This window comes from Hipposideros armiger, unplaced genomic scaffold, assembly GCF_001890085.2.
Source record: "Hipposideros armiger isolate ML-2016 unplaced genomic scaffold, ASM189008v1 scaffold_1171, whole genome shotgun sequence".
In the NCBI taxonomy this organism is placed as follows: Eukaryota; Metazoa; Chordata; class Mammalia; order Chiroptera; family Hipposideridae; genus Hipposideros; species Hipposideros armiger.
Genome location: NW_017732521.1, coordinates 227,061 through 247,569, shown reverse-complemented (window position 1 = coordinate 247,569; position 20,509 = coordinate 227,061). Strand labels below are relative to the sequence as shown.

General features: G+C 40.0%; 1 long non-coding RNA gene across 1 annotated transcript; it reads right to left on the bottom strand.

Annotated features, from left to right (window-relative positions):
• Positions 1 to 1,050: 1,050 nt before the first annotated feature.
• Positions 1,051 to 20,199, bottom strand: LOC109376687 (uncharacterized). The gene is made up of 3 exons (XR_002122767.1): positions 19,854 to 20,199; positions 2,716 to 2,793; positions 1,051 to 1,767 (listed from the first exon to the last, which is right to left on the bottom strand). It is a non-coding gene; the product is annotated as an uncharacterized LOC109376687 (long non-coding RNA).
• Between the last annotated feature and the right edge of the window lie 310 nt (positions 20,200 to 20,509).

Here is a 20,509-nt window from a genome sequence, read left to right as displayed (position 1 = left end):
TTTGTACAACATGTTTCCTTAAGCATGGTCCAGGCCCATACCATCAGCCCCAGCAAATCCAGGTGGACATGGCTGATAGACAGAATGCACACAAACAGTATGGCATTTCTTCTTTCATTCTGGGTCATCAACAGTTCCTTCTATGTCAGGATTGTGCCATTCACCGACACTATCAAATGTCGTTATCACCAAAAATTTTTCAGTAAAAATGTGTTTAGCTGCAGCACACAGAAAATATAATGACATTCATGAATATGAGCGTTATCACAATTCAGGACTTAATTTTTCTCATTTTCATGAGTTGGTCCAGAGGCTGCTTTGTGATTTTCCTTTACAGACACAGGAAAAATATTGAACATCTTCACAGCAATAACTTTTCACCTAGAGCCTCTCATGAAATCAGAACTATTAGAACTGTTTCACTCTTTATGATCTCTTCCTTTATCTTTTATTTAAGCAACTCATGCTCTACAGCCTTTACTTAAGTACAGTGAAGAAAAAGTATCAGTTGTTGAAGATTATTTTGAATATTTTATTCATGTTACCGTTTTGTGTCCATTTTTGCTTATTGGTAGAGGAAAATTGTATTTGGAGTCCAAACTATCTTTATGAAGCAGAGAAAGTAATTTCATCCCAAAGACATGTCAAAGCAAACTTTCACCTAGATTCTTCTTCCAAAACCAACATTCTGGGAAGAGTTGGTATTTAGAAGAAATAGGATTTTGTTTTCAAAAATAAGATATTTTTCAGTCCACAGCATGACATATTGTTGCGGGGAACCCAGACAAACACACACAGGACACCAAGGCATGGGAAGCAACTTTTACTAATGTCGGCACTGGCTCAGCGGATTCACGTCCAGAGGCTAAGCTCTGACCCAGGCGGGACTCAGGGCTATATACCCTAAGGTTTCCGGGTTCCTTATTAGGACATACAGCCTTGTGCCAGTTCCTGACTGGCTCTCAGGTGTGGTAGGAATTTGGAAATGTTAAACGCGGAAGTCTTGCTGACCATACAGTTCAGGAATGTCTTTGTCTGAAGCCCTCACAAAATCCTCAGTGACCACATGGTCTGGGAAGGTCTTTGTCTAGGGCCCATTGCCACAATACAACCTAAAAATCTTCACCCTCAATAAAGACGATCATATTATATACATTATTTTTAATACAGGTTTGTATTTATATACATAATCACTTAATATACATGTATGTATAGAGATAAAAAATTTTTAAATATCAGATGTCATGATGGACTTCGCAACTAATCACTCAATAGCTTTTTTTTCCTCACCTTATTTCTATGTATTCAATATGAAAAAACATTTTAGAAGGAAATTAGGCCCTCAAGCAGGTGGAGCATAACTCCCATTCCTTAAATGTGGGCATAATGACTTCTTACCAAAGAGCCCAGTATGGGGGGGAGAGGAGGGCAGGGAAAATGGCTTTATTATGGAGGAAGCTGAAAAACACTATCTCAGCTGGATGATCAAGGTCAACATCAATAGTGATAAGTCAAGTTGATAGCACATATTCTTGATACTATGTAATGAGAATGGTACTTTACTTCTGTAGTTTTCCTCCCCCAAACTTATAACTCCAGCCTAATCATCAGAAAAACAAACTGCCATCAAAGTACATTTTCTAAAATACCTGACTAGTACTCAAAGCTGTTAAGGTCATTATAAACAATGGAAGTCTGAGATACTATCACAGCCAGGAGGAACCTAAGAAGGCATGATGACTGAATATGTGGTATCCTGGTGAGATCCTGGAACAGAAAAAGGACAGTAAGTAAAAACTAAGGAAATCCAAATCAAGTATAAATTTAATAACAATGTATCAATATTGACTCATTGTGCCAAATGTACCACAGTAATATAAGTTGAAAAATGGGAGAAACGGGGTGTAGGCTATATGGAAATTCTATGTACTATCTTTGCAACTTAACTGTAAATCTAAGCCTGTTCTAAGATAAAAAGTTTATTTAAAAATAAGGAAGTTAGGAAACCTACTCACTTAAATTTGAAGGAAGAAAAATTTTCCTTACCTAAAGTTTGAGTTCTACATTTTAAAATTTACCTGAGACCCTACTGTGAGTAGACTACTTTTTAATGTTTAGAATCTTATGGCACTAATTTAAATGTAAGTATGTATTTGCATGTTACAAATAGCAATCTATAATTTTTTTTTATTTGGCCCTTCAATAAGATTCAGATCAGAAAAATATCTGGCTTGATAGAAAATATCTGTGTATAGGTCCTTCCTTGATAAGCACTAAGTGAAGAGATACACACTTCACATAATAATAAGCACAAAATTAAATTCTGGATACATATTCAAACTCTCAAACATGTAGAAAAAATAACATAGGCTTTTACTTAATAGGATAAAACTTTCTAAGGATTAATTTTTCAGACTCAAACACATTTGTCTAAAGCCCAGTTTTTAAAAAAATTCTTTGAATTCTTTCCAAAACTAACATGGGTGAGGAGTTGGAAGTGTCACAAATGAAGTCATATTTCAGCCACTAGACAGAAAAGATAAAGTTCAGTATGGGCTAAACTTTGTGATGAACATGTAACTTAATTTAGCAGTGTGTCCTGGTATCATACTAAGATAGAAATGTCGCTGGTTCATCAAAATAACTGTATAAGTTTGGTTTCCAAACTGCTATGTAAACAAACCCTCCATCTTGTACACATACTTGCATACATACCAAGTCAGAGGATAAAAGTTGATGGTGGTAGCTACCTGAGAGTTAGACTTGAGTCTCAGAATTTGAGAACAAGGACTCCTGGTGGGTGAGAGAGAGAGAGAGAGAGAGAGAGAGAGAGAGAGAGAGAGGGAGAGAGAGAGATGAAAATTTTAGTCTATTTCTGTGATATTTCAGGATCTTAAGTTCTAATGTCAGAAACTCAACTTAGCTTGAGGGAAAAGATGAATTTGTTCACTAACAAAATCAGAAAAAGGACAGAAAATTCATATTGAAGAAATAAGAAATTTGGCTTGGCTAAAACAAGAACTAGATATCAACTATTATCTCCTAGCTTTACTACTGTCATTTTTTTTTTGCTGGCATTTATTTTTTCCAATGGTACAATGTTTAAAAATCCCAGGAAAAAAGCTCTGATTGGTCCCCATGGAGAAGTATTCATGGTTGATCTATCTAGCGTAGACAGGGAATAAATTCATGGAGGAATCTGTTAGACCAATGGGAACCATTTGGTCAGGTGAAGAATTACCAGATGAGGTTTCCACTTGCACAGCAAAAGTTTTAGGGTGATGTTCATGTGATATACAGGAGATGTGTAATGTAAAATTTTAATAGAAAGATCATCAGTGAATAATTCATTTAAAAATCTGGACCTTATTGGATCTTTTTATGAGTCTTGAGTTTTGAGATACTTAAATAGCTGGCGGTCTTGTTACACTGTTAGGGTAAAGGTCATATGCCATATTGTGAAGTGAAAATGTCCTTTCTCCACTTCAGACCATTTTAGTTGATTCCATTATGGTGTGTATACATAGACTTCAAAGAAACAAAATATTTATTTATTTATTTAAAAATATTTATTAAGTTGTCGCCATATGCTAGACACTGTTGTTGATACTGGTTATACAATGATAAACAAGATAGGTGGGATCCCTTTCCACATGAAGATTGCATTTTAGTGAGTGAGAACACAATAACAAATAAAAACCTATGTACAATGTAGAGATCGTGGAAACTTTTATATGAAGACAAAAAGTATTGCGGGAGACCAGCTCCCGCGGGGTCCAGGGGTTCCCTCAGGTGGAGGCGGAGTCGGGGAGGAAAAAGAAGAAAGACGCGCAGAGACACAGGAGCGCTTTTTCAAGAAGAGAAGTGTCTCACTTTATTCTACAGCACGCCCCTTTTTATAGTGGGCAGTTGACCATTATCTCATCAGTAAAAAGTTCTTTTACATAGTTTAGATCAGGGTTTTACATCTAATTCTTATGCTCCAGGGTACAGCTTGACTTTTTCTTATGCTAAAAGATCAACTTATCTTATCTGTGTTTTAATCCTTTTTACCTATAGTGACTTATGTGACTAAGGCTAATCCTTTTACCTATAGTGATTATGTGACTAATGCTAATCTTTTTACCTATAGTGAAGTGACTATGTGACTACTCAACAATTATCCTAAACACTATTAGCTAAGCAGGATCTTAAGATTTATAGGGTATGTACTTTGACCTTTACTAAGAGACTAGTAGTGTGACTAAAATTGCCTTTAGTGTATAAAATAGAATTATTGTGATATATCTATTAGAAGGGGTGTAAGATCTTCGTCCTACTGGGGGGCATCCAAAGGGGAATTTAAATCTTCTAAGATATAAAGCAGTATCTGTTTCTCAGTCAGAGCTTCAGAATTTGTCACAATTGCAGTGTGTTTGGCCATGTCAGATACTGAGGTGCAGACGGCTCCCGGCAAAGTATAAAAGAAAAGGAAAAAAATTTATTTACACAATAATTATATACCTTTGAGGGACTAAAACAATCCAGACAGACTGAGAAAATGTATTCACAGTTCACATTGTTGACAAAAAACATCCAGCCTAAGAGAAAACTTATAAGAGTTTATTTGAGCCAAACCGATGACAATTGCTGGGAAGCAAAATCTCAATGGATTGCAAAATGCTCTGAAGAATGGCAGTTTTACAGCTTATTTTATACATAAATTCAAAGGAGGAAGGTTACATGAAATCCACGGGTGATAGATTAAGGGGGTGGGAGAAAGCAAAGCGGGGAAACCTCTGGGATTGGATAAAAGTAAATTGGAGAGACAGGTACTTCTTTTACACAGGTGGGTGCAGGATAGCTAACAGTTCCCTCTTTTCAGCACATAGAGATGGTAACCAGGAGACAAGCATAATAAAGAATTATGCAGTTTCCAGCTCTGGTCTGGAAAAAGGATTAAAGATGTTATTTTAGGTACAAAAAGACAAGGAACAGGCCCACTGAAAAGGCACAGATTAATTTAATGAAAGAAGTTTAATGTGTGACTTCCTGCCATTGGCCCACTTAGTTATAAAATTTTTTTTTTTATGCTCATGCCATCTTATATGGTTATTTTTAGTCTCCTGAGCTTGTCAGGTTTAACCTGTGGCCACTTTTCCATCCACAACATGTAGGACAGATTAAAAGAGCTCTTCCAAATTGAAAATAAAAGGTAAAAAAAAATCCATTTAAAAAACTGGCAATTATGTGAACTAGGAAATTCATAAAAGAGCTAATTCAAATTATCAATAAAGCTCATTACAACATGATCATCATCACTAATAATCAAGGAAATATTAATTAAAGTAATAATAAGCCAGCACACCCACTGGATTGATATACATTAAAAAGTGTGATAATTACTTTTATTTTCAGGTCAAGGATGTAGAGAGCTGGAACGACTTCCTTCCTATCCTTACAAGATAAAGCTTAACAGACAGTAAATTAACAACTTTTCATGATTACATGATAGAACTGAGGACAAAGGACAATTGTTCTTTTAAAATCTGAAGACAAGCACCTTCAGGGGGACACTGGACTCAAACATGTGGACAAAAAGAGGGTGTATGGGGCCAGCCGAGTGGTGCGATGGTTAAGAGCTGGCTTGGGACGCCAGAGGGCCCCGGTTTGGATCCCACATATGAGGGCCAGTGACACTGCCCTCCACAGCTAAGATGGTGAACAATAGCTCAACCTGGAGCTGGGCTGCCCTGAGTCGCCAGTGACAGCGTAGGCTGCAGTGGGCTGCTGTAAGCTACCGTGAGAGGCTGGCAGCTGGCGTGAGCTGCCATGAGCAGCTGCCCAAAGGCTGGCAACTGATCTGTCTCAGCCAGGAAGAGCACAATGATCACAATACCAGCATGAGCCAATGAAGTGATGTCCTCCACAACTAGACTGAAGAATAAAAGGACAGCAACTTGTCTATTCCCCTTCCCCGATTCCCCAATGCTGTTCCCTCCCCCAGTTACCCAATAAAATCTTTGAAAAAAAAAAGGGGGGGGGATCTATGGAAAGTAACCTTACAGGGTGCTCTGATCATAAATTCCTAACTGAGCAGGTCAGAGTGGGTAGTGATGACCTGGCATATAACTTCACTAGTAAAAGGTTTATCTTTGCCTTAAGGAAGCCTTGGCCATACACCTTTGAGAATTCTACCACTGAACCACCAATGCCTCACGGCCATACACCTTTGAAATGCTTCTTTTCAGATCTCTCAGAGGTAACCACCTTCAAGGGTCACATAATCTTGTTAACTATCCTATAATTGCTTTCTATCACCTTCATTCAATTTTCCTTCCTTCCTTCCTTAATTCCAAATGCATAAAAGAAACTGTAAACTGTCATTCTAAATGCATTTTTCTCAGTCTGTTGAGATCTTGCTTGTAGGCACATCCTCTGTTTGGCTCAAATAAATTTTTGCAAACATTCTCTACAGGTTTTGGTGTTCTTACATCTACAAACATTTGCTTAACTGAGACAAAAGCCACTGAGAAATCAGAGTTGGTAGACTGATTAAAATTAAAAATCTGACAAATTGCTAGAGGGCGAGTGTGGGCTGGTGTGAGAGTCTGCAGCCATTCAAGTTTCCATTGCAGGCTTTCTCTCCAGGAACTGCATCAGGATTTTAAGACAGGTTAGTTAGTATAATACCAGGCAGTCAGGAATTCCCTGGTAAACTGAGCAAAGATAAGAAAAAACTGGCCATTCCTTAAACTAGCCATTCCTTCAAAATTATAGGATAACTCCCTCATACTGGAACGGAGACATCAATCATGCCCCAGAGCAACAAAGCCATTTTGGAGGGCATTATGTAAGGCCTTCCCAAGACTGAGCAACAGAACAAATCTGATAAACCCCTTAATAACAGGCACCATCAGTATTTCAGCATTCCCCCTTCCAGGCAGAAAAAAAGTATAAAACTCAAGCTTTTTACCCTAGCTAGTGGGCATCTCATTTTCTGGTTACCCCCTCCTGCTCGGGAACTGTAACCCTTCTCTTGCTTTAATAAAACTCTCCTCTGCTGCAAACTTTACCTCTCTGGTCCATGTCTCCATTCTTCGGCTTCATGAGACTATGACCCCGGCACAAGAAATATCCTACATCAATTTCACAGGGAAGATAGAAGACAATCAGGAGAAAGTATCCTTGATGTGCTGTCTAGGGAAGGGGAACAGAATCTCGGTGAACTCCACCCAGGTCATTCCCCTTACAGAGCAAAAGAATTAAACAGCTAGAGGAAGGACATCTGACCTACAGCCTAAGAGAACAGATAATGTATTACAATAGCAGCTAGGGGAAGGGGATTTCCCAGACTCAGTCCCTCTACCTCACTAAGAAAAAATTTTAAAAGCCTGAATCTATAAGATCAAGGGCTTCAAATCCACTGAACAGTGTTAAAGAATAAGGCAAGAGGCCCAAAATGGAGTTGCTTATGCTAAGCCCCAAGTCACCAAATTGAGATTTAAATTAATTATAGACTTATTTTGGCTCTCACAGCAATAGTCTTATAAACCAGTGGAGCAGACATTGTCTGATCAGCACTAGTTAGGTAATCTGCCTGATAGACCCCTGCCATCCCCCAAGGGGGGTAACCTTGCAAACAGTCAACCCATTTTTTTTTTAAAGATTTTATTGGGGAATTGGGAGAGGGGAACAGCATTGGGGAATCGGGAAAGGGGAACAGATAAGTTGCTGTCCTTTAGTTCTTCAGTCTAGTTGTGGAGGATGTCGCTTCACTAGCCCATGTTGGTATTTTATCATTGCGCTCTTCCTGGGTGAGGCAGATCTGTCGCTGGCCACTGGACAGCCACTCACAGCGGCTCTTGGCTGCTCATGCCAGCTGCTTGCCGCTCACATTGGCTGGGGGCCACTCACGGTAGCTTATGGCAACCCACTGCAGACTCACTGCAGCCTATGCCGTTGCCAGCGACTCACAGCAACCCAGCTCCAGGTTGAGATGTTGTTCACCATCTTAGCAGCAGAGGGCGCAGTGTCACTGGCCCTAATGTGGGATCCAAACCGGGGACCTGCTGCTCAGAGCTGGTGTCCCAAGCCAACTCTTAACCAATGCACCACTTGGCTGGTCCTAACCAACCCAATTTTTTTTTTTTTTTTAGCTGAGCCATCCTGCCACCTGTTGGCAGCTCAGCGGCAGCTCAGCTCGGGCCATGAATCGAACCGAAGACCCTGTTGCTCAGAGCTCACACTCTTGAGCGAGCTCTTAACCAACTGAGCCACTCGGCCGGCCCTTCCATAGAGATTTTATGGGGATCACATCTCTCAAGGGGAAAACTAGGCAGGCAGTTAGAGGCAGGCATTGGGTCTCTGCATTCCTGCACATCCCACATAATGTGACCGCCCAAAAGACCTCCTATCTCCACCCAAAACTTCCCCTTTTCATTGTAATTATCTACCCCTATGGGGAAACAAATGGGTACAAAATACCAGACTGGATTAAACCAGTCACCCACACCTGCGCAGTAAAGGCCATAACGACCTTCATTTCACCTGGGCCTCATTATACAATCATTATAATATCATACATATGCCCGGAAATTCATTAATATTATTATAACAGACTGAATTCTGGGAAGGAACACGTGCAGTCTAAAGAGATAGGCCTGTTGTTAATCACAGGTGTCAATCAAGTGGTCCCACCCCCTACTGGAACAGCCCATTCTAGAGAAAGAAGGGACAAAAACTCTCAAGTCCTGGCCAGTCAGCGCCTTTTGAGCTTATTTTGCTCGGCCCGCTCTAAACTCATTAGAGTGTACTTTCTCTTCTAATAATGGCTCTTGAGCCATTCTCTACTGCTCAGACCAGCTTCTGCTTCTTTGAAATGTATTTTTTCTTCTAATAAACTGTCCTTTTCTGCAACTTTACCTCTCTGGTCTGTGTCTCCATTCTTCGGCTCCACGAGACAACGATCCTGGTACACATACACAATCACACATCAAAAATCCTGCTTCACTTGTTCCCGCTTCCTCCTGCCTGTCATTTTGTATAGCTCCTCAGAACTCCCTTCTATCTGCTAGATTAGATGCTGCCTGCATTGAATCACATTTTGCTGAAATAAACTGAAAAATTTTAATATGCTTAATGTGAAGACAAGGGATTGTAACGGTGGCACTAAATTTTCTATTTTGAGATTTATATCTCTGGATTAATTCAAATTAGTAAGTGTAATTTAGCTCAGGACTTTTTGAAAGCTTTCTTTTCTTTGCTGCTTAATAATTCTGCTTCCTATACATTTACCATGCATACCAGTTTCAATGTTTCTATTTACTTAGGCCCACTGCTAGCCCTGTGACTTGGGAGGGGTTTTACATCTGTATGGGATTCACTCTCCTGGCTCCAACTTAAATCTACATAATGTATGCAAAGGTTGGGATAACCAGGTTTACCTCATCTTCCCCCACCCCCAATTACAGAAAAATATAAAACTTGAGACCAAAGACTCAACGCAGTAGTTAGCAGTAGTTTCTAGCAGATTCTGCCCAGCCGTCACTTCTATTACTTTAATAAATCTTCTATATTTCTACCTGATTTCATGAATTCTTTCATGGCCTGAGAGTGAGCAGCCACAACACTTTCATTTATCTTTAACAAATGAGACCGATTCATATTTGATATTCTTGATATTTGCTGCAGCTGGGGAAAGAAATGCACTGTACACTCTACCACTAGAGGAGGGACAGGAACAATTGTGAAGGCCACACTTCTGAGACACAAGCCCATTGTCCATTCCCAAGGCTGAAAGCCAATCAGAACATTAGAAAATGCCCACTTTGTCACCCCACCACCATGCTCGTAAGTACACCAGTAGTAACAGCAATGGATCACAACTGATAGAGCTGCAAGTGACAGGCTCTTTCTGGGGAGTATCACAAAAAGAAAGACCAAAAGCCAAGGGCGGAAACAAAAACAAAGTCATGACAGGGAATCTGAGTCTCTGGGCGATGGGAAGGTGGGTCCATAGTAACCACCAAGCTCAGTGCACATAACAATAGTAACAACTTATTTCAAACATGGCCCAACTCCTGACTAGATTAACACTAAAGGCCATTTTCCTCAGTATCCATTGTCCTAAAGAACATGTCTGGCTTTCAAGAAAAATCTTAAAAGGTATAACAAAAGACAAGAAAAAACAGTATGAAGACAAAATAATCAGAAGTAGATTCAGATATTACACTGAAGTTGGAACTATTGTACATTTAATTTAAAATAACCATGATGAACATGTTAAAGGCTCTAATGAAAAATATAGACCACATGCACTCTGCAATGGGTAATTTCAACAAAGAGATGAAGCTACAAAAAGGATCAAATGGAAATGTTACAAAATGTTTTTAAAAAACAGTAGCAAAGATGAAGAATAACTACAATGTTCTCATCATACAGCCAAGCAAAAGCTTCATTCAATTTGAAGATCCGGAATTTAAAAGTATAGAAACTAAAACACAAAGAGCGCGAACAGTGGGGGGGCAGAGGTGGGTGGGGGAAGAAAAACAGATCATTCAAGAACTGGAGGGCAATATCAAATGGTCTAACATATACATATAATTGAAACCACCAGAAGAGAGAAGAGGGCAAAATAATTATTTGGGGAAAAAAATGCCTAAGAATTTTTCAAAATTACTTATTACACCAAACCACCAAGATCCAAGAAGTTCAGAAAACATAAAGAATAGAAAACAACAAAATAACCCCAAACCCAAGCCACACACTTATGCATATTGTATCCGAACTGGAAAAAACCAAAGACAATGAAAATATCTTAAAGGCAGCCGGAAGAAAAAGCACATTACTTAACGAGAACAAGTATTAGAATTATCACAGACTTTTCATGAGAAACTAAGCAAGCAAGAAGACAATGGAGTGACATCTTTAAAGTTGAAAGAAAAATCGGTCAAACTTGAAATCTATGGTCATTAAAAACATCCTTCAAAATTAAAGAAGAAATAAGAAATAAAAACCTTTAGATCCCCCCCATCCTCGAAAAAAGATGAAAATGAGGAAAAACTGCCTGGGTACTTGCCTACAATAATACTTAAAGAGAGATCTCAGGCAGAAGAAATATGACGTAAGTAAGAAACTTAGATAAAGAGATGGAGAAAGGTATACCATGTAAACACTAAACCAAAAGGAAATTGGACTAGTTGTATTAATTTCAGACAAAGTAGACTTGAGGAAAATAAAGATTATTTAGGAATGAAGAGGGACATTATGTAATGGTAAAGGGTCACTTCTACAAGAAAGTATGACAATCGTAAATGTGTATGCACAAGTAAAGTTGCAAAATACATGAGGCACAAACTAGTAGATCTGAAAAAGAAATAGACAAATTCACAATTATAGTCACAGAATTCGTCACTCCTTTCTCAATAATTGATAGAACAAATAAGTAGAAAATAAGTAAAGATACAAATGATCTGAACATCACTATCAACTAACATGAACTTATTGATATTCATAGAACATTCCATCACACAGTGTACATGTGTATGAGAATTTAGAAGGAAAAAGGCCTGCCTGGGGTCATATGATTGGATTCATGGCTTAGGTATATACTTAACTCTCTGGAGGATTGGCTACCCTCCAGGGATGTAAGGAATGAAATGTGGAGCTCCCCCAAGGTCTTTGAGACTGGGCTAGACTCCAAGGACTAGTCTAATCAGTACCACAGGCTAGGCCCGGCTCCTGGCCAGATCCAGGGCTGGTCCCATGTATTGCTTACGCATACGCCATTTGATTCTAAGCCACCTTTGTTAAAAAACCCTTAAAAAGACCCAGGAGGCAGGGATGAGCAGCAGCTCTTCCTCAACAGATTCTGCTGTGTCATTACTCTGAGAAATACCCATGATACTCTGATTCTGGTGCTGAACTGCCCATGATGCTCTGATTCTGGTGCTAAATTGGATAAAGGGGCCCTGATGGTATGATGTAACTATTTTTCTATTTCCCTTGTGACTATTTACTTTCTATTTCCCTTAGCTCTTTCCCTGTTAACAATAAACCTCTTATCTACTCTCAAGCAGCTTATGATGATGTGTCTTGCATATCAAACCCCAAAATAAAACTCAGTCTGTACACAGTTATCAATATAGATTAATTATCGATACAACATGTAACAGTCTTTTCAAGTGCATATAGATCATTAATGAAGACAGATTATATTTGGGGCCATAAAATAAACCTTAAATAATTTAAAAGAATAGAAATCATGCTATATTATGGGGTCTGACAATTAAATTTGTGAACTTGTTGCAACAATGTTGCTAACCTTTTTTGATATTAGAAGGATTATTCATTATGAATTTGTACCAACTGGACAAACCATTAACCAAGTTTACTATTTGGAAATGCTGAAAAGGCTGCGTGAAAAAGTTAGATGACCTGAACTTTTTGCCAACAATTCATGGCTCTTGCATCACAACAATGCACCAGCTCACAGGGCACTGTCTGTGAGGGAATTTTTAGCCAGTAAACAAATAACTGTATTGGAACACCCTCTCTGCTCACCTGATCTGGCCCCCAATGACTTCTTTCTTTACCCAAAGATAAACACTGAAAGGAAGACATTTTGATGACATTCCGGACATCAAGGGTAACACGACGACAGCTCTGATGGCCATTCCAGAGAAAGAGTTCCAAAATTGCTTTGAAGGGTGGACTAGGCGCTGGCGTTGGTGCATAGCTTCCCAAGGGGAGTACTTCGAAGGTGACCGTAGTAATATTTAGCAATGAGGTATGTAGCACTTTTTCTAGGATGAGTTCACAAACTCTGACCTCGTACTCAGCTATAATGGAATTAAACTAGAAATCAATAACAGAAAGCTATCAGGAAATTAGTAAATATTTGAAAATTCAAATAACCTATGGGTTAAAGATGTTTCAAGGGACATTATAAAAGGTTTTGAACTAAAATACAATAAAGGAAAATACAATATGTCGAAATATGAGGGATGAACATCTGAAGCATGACAGCGTGAGGGGTCCCCTTGAAGTTATAAGAATTTGAACAGCTATACTTCAACAAAGGATTCCCTGTGCAACACACAAACACATTTGAGAGTTCTGAGCATGGAATCATCTGAAGGTGGGTGAACTGGGGCAAACAGGAGGAAGGAAGGGAGAAGAGCAGAGACGGGTGGCACGAACACTGCTGGTCCCGGGAGAGGGAAGGATTGAGACTGCTGGTGCACCCTCTGTGGCCCAGAGCATTCCTGCCTGAGTGTTCACTATATAATATGGCTAAACCCAGCCATAGGATCTGGGCAAAGACCTCTGGGCAGAGACAGAATAGAGAAGTGAGACCACTGAGTTCTAGCAGCCACCACTGCTAGGCAGAACAAAGCCTTGGATTGGAGCCTGGCCTCCCCTCTCCCCCAGACCTCGCCTCCCTGCACCCACCCAGGGCTAGCAGAGGGCCGCAGAAGAAACCGTAGCAGTGAATATCAGTTTACAACGCAGAATATCTACATCTCCGAGAACTGCAGAGACAGCTCCTGAGCGGCAGACACACACTGTGGCTAATCCCAGCGACAAGGGTGGAGGTACAGAGGTGAGAAAGCTGAGGTCTGGCAGTCGCATTTACTGGACCTCCCCAGGGAATACAAGGCATTTTTCACCACCCAGCAGAAAGAACAGAAGCCCGAGCATTGCAAGAGAAAATAAAACACTCCAGCGCCACCTACTGGAAAACAAAAGAAAGACCTCTTCTTATCAACTTGCTGCAGAGTTCACTCCCACTAAGCAGAGAAGGAATTCATCAAATACTATGAACAACCAATGTTGTAGCAAGGCAGCTCAGAAAGAAAACAAAAAATCTCCAGAAAATAAATTTAAACACATAGATATATGTGACTTAAATGACAGAGAATTGAAGATTGCAGTTCTGAACAAACTCAATGAGAGGCAAGAAAGCTCATATAGGCAGCTTAATGAACTCAGAAATAAAATCAACAAACAAAACGAATACTAAAATTTAAAAATGAAGACTAAAAATTTTTAAAAGAACTAAATAGAAATTCTGGAGCTGAAGAACTCAGTAAAAGAGATGAAGAATGAATTAGCAAGCTTAGGAAATACAGCTGACCAAATGGAGGAGTTAGTGATATCAAAGATCAAAATCTGGAAATGACACAGATGGAATACGAGGGAGACTTGAGAGTTAAAAGAAATGAAAGAACTCTACAAGAACTATTTGACTTTACCAGAAAGAGCAATATAAGAATAATGGGTATACCAGAAGGAGAAGAGAGAGAAAATGGAACAGAGAGTCTATTCAAACCAATAGTCAATGAGAACTTCCCAAGCCTATGGAAAGAACTGGATCATTGAATCCAAGAAGCAAACAGAACGCCTAATTATCTCAATCCAAAAAGACGTTTTCCAAGGCACATTAAAACTGTCAAAAATTAATGACAGGGCGGATGGGTGGTTCAGTGGGTTAGAGCACGTAATCTTAACACCAATGTTGCTGGTTTGACTCCCACATGGTATGGTGGGATGCCTACCCCCCCACCCCCTTGCAAGTAGAATGAAAACAGCTACTGGGCTTGGAGCTGAGCTGTGCTCTCCACAACTAAGATTGAAGGACAACAACTTGACTTGGAGGGATGGGTCCTGGAAAAAAACACATTGTTCCCGAAAAAACACATTGTTCCCCAATAAAGTTTAAAAAAAAATGACAAAAAAAGAATTCTCAAGACAGCCAGAGAAAAGAAGATGGTAACCTACAAAGGAAAGCCCATTGGATTATCATGAGATTTTTTTCAGCAGAAATTCTACAAGCGACGATGGAGTGGAATCAAATATTCAAACTACTGAAAGAGACAAATTACCAGCCAAGAGTAATATATCCAGTAAAGTTACACTTAAGATATGAAGGAGTAATAAAGGCCTTTCCAGATATACAGAAGCTGAGGGGATTTTCCACCACAGGCCTATAGTAGAGGAGATATTAAAGGGGGTTTTTCTACCTGAAACAAAAGGGCAAAAGGATACAAAAAAACAATGAGTAAGATGATTAACAGAAAGACAGAAGCAGGAAATTGCAACCCTTATTTAGAATAGGGCACTATATACTTAAATATAACATAAAGATTAAAGGAGGTAAAAACATTTAAAAAAAGGGAAGAAGACAATAGCTACTGCAACTCAGAAATGAACTTAAAACAAGTAGGAATAATTTGTGACAACAAAAAACATAAAAGAGGAGAGAGTAAAGGTCTGAATTTGCAAAGGGGAATGGAGATAAGATGCATACAGGAGAAAAAGAACTACTGTATACATGAACCTTTGTTTTACATAAGCTTTATGGTAACCACTCAAGAAAATCCACAACCAAGACACATAACATAAAAAAGAAGGAACCGGGGGGGGGGCAATCATAGAATTAAATTAAAATAACAGACAGAAACACAAGGGCAAAGAAACAATGGAGACACTGAGCTACCAGAAAACAAAAGATAAAATGACTACAGGAAATCTTCATATATCAATAATCACTGTAAATGTAAATGGACTGAACTCACCAATAAAAGGCACAGAGTAGCAGATTGGATAAAAAAAAACAAACCAAAAAACAAAACCCAAAACCCCCAACCATATGCTGCCTTCAATAGACACATCTCAGCTGCAAGGAGAAATACAGACTCAACGTGAAAGAGTAGAAAACGATACTCCAAGCAAATGGCATTCAGAGAAAAAGGAGTGTAGCCATACTCATATCTGACAAAATAGACTTCAAGATAAAAAAGTTAACAAGAGACAAAGATGGACATTTCATAATGATAAAGGGAACAATACATCAAAAAGACATAACACTTATCAATATACATGCTCCCAATCAGGTAGCACCAAAATATATAAAGCAACTACTACCAGAAATAAAGACAGGAAATGACAAAACACAATTATAGTAGGGGACCTAAATACCCCATTGACAGCTATGGATAGATCATCCAAACAGAAAGTCAATAAGGAAATATTAGTGTTAAATGACACATTAGACCAAATGGACATAATTGACATTTACAGAGTCTTTCATCACAGAACACCAGACTATACATTCTTTTCTAGTACTCATGGAACATTGTTCAGGACTGACCATATGTTGGGGCACAAAACTAGCCTCAACAAACTTAAGAAAATTGAAGTCATACCACGCATATTCTCCAACTACAATGCTTTGAAATTAGAAATCAACTGCAAAAGGAAAGCAGGAAAAACCACAAATATGTGGAGATTGAACAATATATTACTAAAGGACGACTGGGTCAAAGAAGAAATAAAAGGAGAAATAAAAAGATTCATAGAAACAAATGAGAATGAATATACAACATATGAAAACTTTTTGGGATGCTGTGAAAGTGGTAATAAGAGGGAGGTTTATATCCTTACAGGCCTATCTCAAGAAACAAGGAAAATTCTAAATAAACAACCTAACATTACATCTTAAAGAACTAGAAAAACAGAAACAAATGAAACCCAAAGTCAGCAGAAGAAAGGAAATAAAAATTAGAGCAGAATTAAATGAAATAGAGAACAAAACACAGTAGAAAAAAATTCAACTAAGAGCTGGTTCTTTGAAAAGATTAATAAAACTGCCAAACTCCTGGCTAGACTCACTAAAGAAGAGAAAAGATGCAAATTAACAACATCAGAAATAAAAGAGGAGGTTACAAAGGATGGTACAAAAATACAAAGGATCATCCAAGAATACTACGAAGAACTATATGCCACCAAATTCATTAACCTTGAAAAAATGGATAAGTTCTTAGGAATATATAACCTTCCTAGACTGAATCATGAAGAACTTGGAATATGATCCACATAGAACAATCCACAGCAAGAAAATTGAAACAATCATCAAAAAACCTCCCCCAAAGCACAAGTCAGGACCAGATGGCTTCACTCGTGAATTCTACCAAACATTTAAAGATGATTTAATACCGTTCCACCTCAAACTCTTCCAAAAAATTGAAGAAGAGGCAATACTTTGTAATTCATTTTATGAGGCCAACATTCCCCTGATACCAAAACTTGGTAAGGGTAACACAAAAAAAGTAAACTACCCACCAACATCTCTGATGACTACAGATGCAAAAACCCTAAATAAATACAGATGCAAAATACTAGCAAATCTAATACAACAATACATTAAAAAGATTATATACATCATGATCAAGTGGGGTTCATTCCAGGGGTACAAGGGTGGTTCAGTCCTCTCCATTTATGCCCCAGAGGGGTTTGGGAAGCAATAAGTAAAAATGTCACAAGGCTTTCCTATTAGTTTAAAGATGGCTTTTTCTTGGTCAGAGGTGTGCTTGATTGCTATAAACCTTTGACTGTTTTCCACAACTATGAAAAAGTTGATTCAGACAGTTTCTCCTTGTGTGTGTTTTTTTTCTTCTTCTTGACATTTCTGTGGGAAAACAAGAGCTTGGAGCTTCTTATTCCACACTTTTACTCAAATATCTGAACAAATAGATTTTTAAAGGTTTTCCAATGATCTGATTTTAGTTTTGTTCATATTATTTGCAATTTCTAGTTTTATGGAACTGTGACATTTCTACTATGGAATTTAACGAAGGTTTGTTTTTCGGTTCTTATGTACTTTTATATTTTCTAAACATACCATTGGCCCTGGACAATTCACTGACACTCAGGTCCAATTTCTCTAAAGTTTTTAAATGAATCAGAAGTGGATGACCTTGGAAACTTTTCATGAACCATCACTGTGGGATCCTGTGAGGTCAGGATAACATGTGGTGATAGACACACGAGAGCCCCACACCATCTATAAAGAATGGAGGCTGTTTAGATGGAGTGGAGACAGAATTTCCTCCCTCTGCCTTGTTACCCCTCATGCCCAGAGCTTGCCCTTACAACCTGTCCTATGAAGTGGCTTTTATTGGGTAGCCTGACCCTGGGCCACCCCAGCTCACTTTACTCTTCTCCAGGCTGGCCCAAAGTCCCCACTGTCACACAGTGTGGTGGCTTCTAAATGTGGTGGTGTAATCACCAAGTTTGGCTCCTTCTGGGCAAGGGGGATCAAGAACTGCTTCTGGCTGTGCAGACCGGCTCCTTTCTGGGCTTTTTTAAATGAAATTTTATTGGGGAATTGTGGGAGGGGAACAGACAAGTTCTGTCCTTTTGTTCTTCAGTCTAGTTGTGGAGGTCACTGCTTCACTGGCCCATGTTGGTATTATCATTGCGCTCTTCCCAGGTGAGGCAGTCGCTCGCTGACCACTGGATGGCCACTCACAGCAGCTCACGAAAGCGCATGCCAGCTGCCGGCCAGTCCCACTGCAGCCTATGCTGTTGCCACATGGCAGCCCAGCTCCAGGTTGAGCTGTTGTTCACCATCTTAGCTGTAGAGGGTGCAGCGTCACTGGCCCTTATGTGGGATCCAAACTGGGGCCCTGCTGCTCAGAGCTGGCATCCCAAGCCAACTCTTAACCAACGCGCCACTCAACCGGCCCATTATTATTATTATTATTATTTTATTTTATTTTATTTAGCTGAGCCATCCTGCCACCTGTTGGCAGCTCAGCTCAGACCCATGTGGGAATTGAACTGGCAACCCTGTTGCTCAGAGCTCGCTTTCTTGAGTGAGCTCTTAACCAACTGAGCCACTCGGCTGGCTGGGCTTTTCTGCCTATGCTCTTGAAGCTCCAAAGAGAGGGCCGGGGGTGGGGTGGGGGTGGCTGTTCTCGTCCAGGTTAAGATTCCTGTTACTGGAGGCCCCCTGCTTCCTACTTCACAACAGCTGCTTTACTCTCAAATGGATTTCCCAGGAGCTAAGATTCAGGCCTGGGCAACTAATTCTCTTGGAATTCACTATACAGTTGACTGTTGAACAGCATGGGTTTGAAGTGCATGGGTCCACTTTTACATGGATTTTTTTTTCAATAAATCAAGTCGGCCCTTTCTATCCCTGGATTTTACATCACCAGAATCACCTAACTGTGGATCATTACAGTATTTCTGATCCCAGGTTAGGAATCTGTGGATGCAGAAGGCGGATTGTATGCATTGTTCTATGCCATTTTTGTATAGGGGTCTTTTTTTTTCTTCTTGATTATCCCTGGATTTTGGTATCTGCAGGGGTCCTGGAACCAATTCCCCATGGATACCAAGGTACAAACTATAGTTAAGTTTTGAGGGACTCAAAAATTATACACCGATTTCTGACTATATAAGGTTGGCACCACTAACCCATCATTGTTCAAGGGACAACTGTAATCTCAGATTGAAAATACAGCCTGCCAGTGCATGGGGCGCTAGATCCTGTCTGACTCAAGGCATCTGGAGATATCAGAAATTCCAGAATACATGCAACATTTGGTATGATTCCATCTACATTCACTTCCTATTCTATCCCCTGGGTTTTGATAAAAGGTTACTTTACTAAGTGCTGTGAAGGCTGTGACGCTGGCTTTAGGCAGGTGTGATATTTAGACAAAGACTGAGACTGGAAGTAAAGCACACCTGCCCTTGAATCTGAACTTCCTCACAGCTAGCTTGTGACCTGAGCCCATAGCTACACCAACCTGAGCTTCGGTTATGTTTAATACGGATGGTTCTATGAGCCTCACAGAATGGTTGTGAGGTTTACATAAGCCATCCAATGAAAAGAACAAAGTGTTCTAAATATAATAGCATTTGTCACTTATTCTGGGCTTAGTACCCTGCGCTAGTCAATGTGATTTACAGGTGATGACTTAATATAAGTTTCAAAACAACTCCACTGTCAGATGAGAAACCTCTTACCCAGGTTCCTTCTGTCGCCCCTGTTTACAGGTGACAGAGCCGCAATTTACCTGGGTCTTTCTGGTTCCAGAGCTCGGGCTCCACCGCATACCTACTGCCATGCTTTCTGGCATGCTCGCCGGCTGCGTCATAAACATGCTTTTCCCTCCCGCCGCGGACACGGGTTTTTCTCCGGTAAGGCTGCAGGTGGAGTTGGGTACACGATCTCCACGCATCCTGGCCCGGAGCACCTGCTCCCCGACACAGGACTGGGCCAGGGGGACCCCGGGACTTCCTTCTCCCGCACTCTAGGTCACAAACCCACTCCTCTCAGGAAGTTCCCAGGCCGCCCGGAGTCCCGGTCTACCGCGGTCCATCCCAGGTGCTGCAACGAAAGTTCCGCCATCGCCTCCCAGCCAGAGCACATACTATGGAAGCAGGAAAGCGGAGCAGGGGCTGCACATGCGCAGCTGTAGTCCGTCCAGACCCTTCCCAGAGGGCTGCGCCTTGAGCCAGACGGATTCAAGACAACCTTTCCCATCAACCTCCGCACCTTGACGTTATTTTGATTAGACTGTTGGAAGAGGATTACGGTGGTCTCTCCTGCCCAGGATACATTTGAAATTTACCGCCAGATACAATGCGTGGTCCTTCATCAAATCCCGATGGGCAAAACAACAGTTGCCAAAGACGTTAGGAACAATTTTGGGAAATTTGAATGTGGACT